This window comes from Etheostoma spectabile, chromosome 20 (genome assembly GCF_008692095.1).
Source record: "Etheostoma spectabile isolate EspeVRDwgs_2016 chromosome 20, UIUC_Espe_1.0, whole genome shotgun sequence".
NCBI lineage: Eukaryota > Metazoa > Chordata > Actinopteri > Perciformes > Percidae > Etheostoma > Etheostoma spectabile.
Window position 1 is genome coordinate 4,193,727 of NC_045752.1, and position 6,943 is coordinate 4,200,669.

At 40.2% G+C, this 6,943-nt stretch overlaps 1 protein-coding gene across 1 annotated transcript in view; it reads left to right on the forward strand.

Moving 5' to 3' along the window:
• Window positions 1-6,943, forward strand: part of plpp2a (phospholipid phosphatase 2a) — a 17,774-nt gene that overhangs the window by 1,103 nt on the left and 9,728 nt on the right. The gene's annotated exons all lie outside the window — the stretch shown is intronic.

Below are 6,943 nucleotides of genomic sequence, written 5' to 3' on the forward strand. Positions count from 1 at the left end.
CCCTTACATTAGGAGGAAGAGTAGGTGTGTGTGTGTGTGTGTGTGTGTGAGTCCCAACACCTTTGTGGGGCCAAAATGCTAGACCACCACAAGTGGTTTTAGGCTTAGAATTTGGTAGGGGTTAAGGTTAGACATTTAGTTGTGATAGTTAGGGTAAGGGACTAAGGACTGATTTATGTCAATGACGGGTCCCCACAAAGATAGTGCCACAAACCTGTGTGTGTGTCCCCAAACGGCTTGTTGGGACTTGCTTCTGCACTCCAGAGACAACACAAAAGGCCATGAACAGAATTGACATCTTCAAGCTGTTTGTGTTACATCTGCTTCCATCTCTGACACCATGAGGCTGATAGAGGTTGTAGTTGAGATGAAGAAAGAAGGGAGGGTGCCATAAATGTCCCATTCCCACTGAGCGTTTTTCTTTCTTTTGATGTTTAGATTAGATGACATTTAGATGTTCATGTGCACACCTAACAACAAGTTCATTGTCAATGCCCTGGGTGTCCATTTAGAAATAAAAAGGGGTAGTTTGGATTTTTGGAAGTGGGGTTGTATGATGTACTTATCCAATGTCAGTGTGTGACATACTGTAGGTTGTTGTTGTCACACCCCCAGTTTGGAGAATGCCTCGCAGAACACAGGAGTTGCTAGTCTACCGTTACATTGATAGGTTAGTTTGTTTGTGTTATTGTGTGACTTTTGTGACTCCAAATTAACCCTTCTAAAACACCAAAGTCATACAGTAACACAGACAAACTAACCGATCGACGAAGTGGTAAACCAGTAACTCCTGTGTTCTTCGTAAAATCACGGAGGAGTCTGGAGTATTTGAAGAGCATCAATGGATGTAAAGGTGTCAGTTCCCGCCGGGAAAAAGCTGCTGGGTATCCTGCTCTGCCTTTGAGAAATGAAAGCCCAGATGGGCCGATCTGGAATCTTGTGAGGTCATAAGGGGCAAGGTTACCTCTCCTTTCTCTGCTTTGTGCACCCAGAGAATTTGCCCCCCCCATGAGAGAGAGACATCATGACTTTCAAACGAGCAAAGTGGCAGTTGGTTAAGGCTACACCCCCAGCCTCCACCTTGCCCCCGTCTTTCTTCCTCAAAAGCTACACACTAAGAAAAGCTCATTGTGGGACTGGCTCTAGGGGCTGTAATTCTGCACCAAGGCTGAATTTTGGGAAAGAGACTTCAGATATGGTATTAGGGGACCACTAAGGTCTATATAAAAGCATCCAAAGAGAACCAGAGATGTGATAAATAACGACTCGTCAACTAAAGATTTCTCAGTCAACAGTTTCTTTGGCTGACTAAGCTTATACAGTCCAAACCCCAAAGATCAGGTTACCATGATTTACACACAAAAGTAACAAATCTTAAAACTACTTTTTTAAAAACCTATTTAACAATAATACAAAAATTATGTATTAGTATTGTGATATCAGATTAATGTGGTTTATTTCCCAGCTCTAGTGTCATTCTTATCAGAAGATGTTACTGCTTTGGCTGCATGTGTTTTCATAAGGTTTACCATAATGGGCCAATTTTGCTGTACAAAGTGGGGTGTGTGTGTGTGTGTGTGTGTGTGTGTGTGTGTGTGTGTGTGTGTGTGTGTGTGTGTGTGTTTTGTGATTTGCTGTGTGATTTGCTGTGTTTTATTACTCCCTCTTCCTCTGGACAGTCGAACCTCCATCCTGCCATTATTTGTTATCACCGCACACAGATACAACAAAATTTGCAAGTGCGTACACACATTACTGCACATCCAGATCTCACTTTGACACATGCAGATGCCACCCAACAGAATGTCTGTTGTTACACTATCAGTTTGTGAAATTTAGGTTATAGTTACATTTCAATTTTATCAAGATTACAATGAGAACAGGCTGCTCTGTTCATTCTTTTGTTTCACTTTTTCTCCAGTCTTTATCTTGTCTTTGTGTCTTACATGCAGTGTGTCTCAATACCACATTATACATATTTCTCACATGTAACATTAATGTTTTAAAGGAATAGTTTGACATTTGGGTAAATGAGCTCATTTGCTTTTTTTTGGTGTGAGTTAGATGAGATGGAGACAACTCTCATGTCTGTAAGCTAAAGGCCATTTTATGGTTCTGCGTAGAATAGACGGAGTACCCCCACGGACCCCTCTGCGTCTACGGAATCTACGCCATAGCCTGACGTGCACCTCTCGAAAAATGTAACTACACGTCGCTGCCACGCACGTCGCTCAGCCGTGGTTTGGTAGCGTTGCACTCCCCCGACACATTTCCTGGTTCTCCTTCTCCATAAACAACATGAAATCATGGAGAGGGTTAACTTTTCCTTCTACAGATTCCACGGTGGTCAGAAAAACACAGGGGAGACACATTGTTCTCTCACTATGCCTCTACAGTCACAACCTGCCCCCCCAAGACAATTGCCGCCACTTCATTTTCTCCCTCGCGCTATCACCCACTCCCCACACACACACACATCACACACACACACACACACACACACACACACACACACACACGCCGGCTCGAGGCACACACCAACGCACTATTAAACAAAGAGTTTGGGATTGATCCTCCGGAAACCACACACCCCCTAGCGTTCTGGCAGTGAAATGCACAAAGAAACACGTTGAACCCCGACTGGAGGAGAAACGACAGCTACGGCGTGGAGTTGACGCAGAACGATGAAGCGGCTTTAGAGCCAACAGCCGGTTAGCTCAACTTAGAATGAAGACTGGAAACGGGAGGAAATGGCTAACCTATAACCCTGTCTAAAAATGACAAAATCCTCCTATCAGCACCCCTAAATCTCACTAATGAACATGTTATATATTTTTTAAATTGTTTATTCTTTTTTTTACAAAAACCAAAATGTAAAAACCACATGGCTTTCCAGAGGGTTGTGATCTGGACTATGAGCTGGCAGCAGATAAGCAAGCATGAAGAACAGAAACGGTGAAATGGCTAGTCTGGCTCCCTGGCCAAAAAACAGCTCGGCACACATAAATGACCCAATAAGTGTTGTATTTACACTTTGATTTTTTTGTCCGTATTAAACCAAAGAGAAACAAGGTGTTAATGAGCTTTAGAGATGCTAGTAAGAACATTTTGCTACTTTCAGCGCCAAGCAAATTAGCCTTTTTACCAAAACGTCTAACTTTTCTAACCATCGCTATTCTGTTTTAGAAAAACGTTCTGTTCCCACAAAGCTGAACTTCCAAAAACTGTCTGAACTTTGACACTGTTTTCATGCTGTTTGTCTTAATTTGAATGCTGTTTGTACATCATGAGACACTGAAGAGCTGTTGTCTTTCCGGCTGCCTGTCGGCAAAATCGAGCCCAGCTGTTGCTGCACTTGAGGTCACTGGGATCATAGTTTTTCATAGTCTACTACTATTAATGACTCTGGTAATATAATGCTGATAGTAAATACATATATATATATGGATGCATAATAACATTTTGTCCTAGGTTTGGTGTCAGGAGCCAAACTTCTATTGTAGAGCTGTAGTCAGGAATATGGAAGGTGCAGGTCAGAAACCTCTTACATCTTAGAAGCATATACCAGTCATTGGGCTTTGATGACTCACTTCCACATATGTAAATACACAACTCAGATTAAATGTAATATCCTGAATTGGTAAGAAAATCTACAATGTAAAACATGGATCATTTACTGTCCTCTATTTGAGCGTTATTTATTTGTTTTCACCTAATATAGTGTACATTTTAACCAGTTTTCTAGATTATAAAATGACACAGCGAATGAGTCACTGACAACAGCTACTGTAGTTTGTCTCTGCTGAATGTCCTTTTTATGTGCCATTTTAACATTTTCCTAACTGACAACTGACTCCTTGCTGACAAGATTCTCCCCCCCAACTTTTTGATTGACACATGAGCGCGACCACACATGCACACAGTATCTGCTTCTGCCATATATGTGTCCAAGTCAAGTGGGAAGTGTTGACTTCTTCTCACTGACGTTCCTGTGTGAAATTGAAAGAGATGCTGAAGAGAAAGTGTGTGTGTGTGTGTGTGTGTGTGTGTGTGTGTGTGTGTGTGTGTGTGTGTGTGTGTGTGTGTGTGTGTGTGTGTGTGTGTGTGGGCTAGCGTCTTGTAAAACACATGTAGTTATTGTATAGTTAAATGCATTGTGTGCAGTGGTTTCAGAAGGTCTTTTTGGTACTGCGGTGGTTTCGTGTGAGAGAGGAACTGTTTTCTTTGATTAAAAGGTCGAAGTCCGTTTCTCATTGTTACTTTGCACACCTTAGTAAGATATAAGCTTCTGCAGGATTGATTGTTGAAATTAGAGACTGCTTGAACATAACGCAAACTAGAAGGTTATCAGGGAGAACACTGAAGACAATCACACAGTCCTTTTTTAAAGTTATATTAATTAAGGTGTTTAGAAATCTACCCGCATTAACGACAACGTGAAAGGTAATCACGCAATCCCCTTTCTCTGGTTTTTAACACATTGACACATGAGATTTACTGCTAACTAAAAACCCACAAACACATCAAAAATATAACCTCCTCCTTGGCAAAGGACTTCAGTATACCAAGAAAAAGTTTTTTTTCCTCCATTGTCATGTCAAACTTTCCCAGGAAAAATCCCCAGCCTCACAGGAAATGATGTGCTTTCTTCCCAACTTTTGATTTAATAGAAGATTAAAGCACCCAAAAATAAAGAACAATGATAGCCATTATAGATGGAACCGACAAAAAACAGAAACTAGGAAATGCATAGCTGAAATCCCAAAAGCAATGAGCACCAAAGATAAAGCCAAAATCAACAAAAGGAGTTAAATATTGGTTTTCTGAGCACCTCGGTGTGATGTGGAACATTAGTTGCGAATCCCCGTTAGCTAACAAACTGCTGATGCACACATCTTCACAGTCTGTTGAGATCCGAACCTCACCTACAACACTGTTACCTGGTTCTGTTTCCCATGAATGTCCTCAGTTATTCACATGACTCATCTTTATTGCTGAATAACAGGAACACTTCCCCCTTCCTGCTGGGTCAGAGGTCAAGGGGAAGTTGTACTTGTGTCTGATTCTAAATTCCATCATGTTTATTTTCTCAAAGTGGAATCGGGGGTGCGCTCTTGCCAGAAGAGATTGTGAAAGCGTAAAACAATACTTTCTCTTTTTCCCTTTTTTTTTTTTATCTCTCCTGTTGATGTTTTGTTACTGAAGACAAAACTCAGCAGAAACTTTGTGTGTGCGTGCCTATTTTGAAAAGGAGGTTTGAACTCATTTCTACATTGTTTGCAGCTGCAAAAGTTCATCGGGGAAAAGAAACTCAACAGCTACATGTAAAATGTCAGAGTAGGATGATACATGCTGTTACTAATACAGTCAACTAAAAACCTTTTTGTTTTTCAGTAGTACTCATATGCTTTACTGTATTAAAAGTACAGTACAATACAATAAACATACTGTCTCTGAAGGATAGAGGTCATAATGAAGAAGATAAGTCAAGAAAGAGTCTGCAATGATTGAGAATATTCTCTAAAACATATAATGCATTATGTCACATAGTCACTATAGACTCTTATTGTTTAAAATCTCCAACCTGCACAGGAACAAGTATCTAAACTAAATTGCATAGTCATAACTACTTAATGATAACCGAAAGTTCTGGGCAGAGAGAAAAGCTGAAATAATTGAATGTAACTCCCTTTTTAAAACCCAAAATCTCTGTTTATGTATAGATTAAACAAACAAGACACATAATGTATACAAGATGACAATGCAGGTGTTATCTTTCATTTGACCAGACAGAGCTGGTGTAGACGTTTTCCACTGCCTGCAGTCTTTCTAAGATAACCAAAACTTGAGTCTACAGACACTTTAAGTGGCATTAATCTTCTCATCTGGCTTTGGAAACAAAATCAAATAAACATATTCATCAAAATGTCAAACTGTTCCTTAAAGCCAGATCACTGAGTTAAAAATGTCATTTCCCATTAATGCCTCTCAGAATGTTTAGCTCTATTGTGTGTTCTTCAGAAAATGTGTTGCTAAAGCATGTACACCATTGATAAATACATTAAAACATACTAATACACAGTATGGGGGGGAAACATTTACTTATATAGAATATAATCCCTAAAGAAATACTCTGATCTAGAAAATTTCTTTCTCAACCTCTGCCCCCCCCCCCCCCCCAAGCCTGACCCAGCCCTGGGAGGGGAGGCCACCCCGCCAGTACAGGCCTATAAAAACATACCAGGCCTTCTGTAAAAATAGAGCAGATAAAAAAAACACCCAGATAATAGAAACTCTCCATGGGCTCAGCTCCCAGAGGCCGTTGGCGCATGTTTGATACAAATGGGACTTGACTGTCCACTCACATCTCCCCATCAGCTGGCAGTGTGTTTCCACCAGAGACTTGTGTCCAACAAGCAGCAGCCTCTTATCTAAATGTTATCCTTGCACCATACAGAACACACTGGTTGGGCCCCTCTTCAAAGAGAAGTTGAGAGCATGCTTGACCTGCTGGAATAATGAACTCCGAGATGGGAAAAGCAAAGAGGAGGCCTTTCTTTCATGAAGATAAATGATCCTAAATGAGGAAACTGCTTGTCATTAGTGACACTTAGTGGAACAAATCTTACATTCCACTTATTTAGTATTATTCATCATTCCCATTCTCACATCTCACTTTTTATTATTATTTTTATTTATTCATCATTCTCATTTCCCATTTCAGAACTGTTCATATGTTCATACTGTTCATATTGTAATATAATAACAAAATACTATTTATCCCAGTATCCTTTTGCACTATGCTCCACAATTAAAACAATTTTATTGAACTCTTCATTGCACTCATGCCTCTATTGTTTCTGTTCAGAGTATGTATATATTAGTGTGTACATTTCTGTTTTGGTTGTTTTGTATGTGTGAGCACAGTGTGAGCAACGATGCT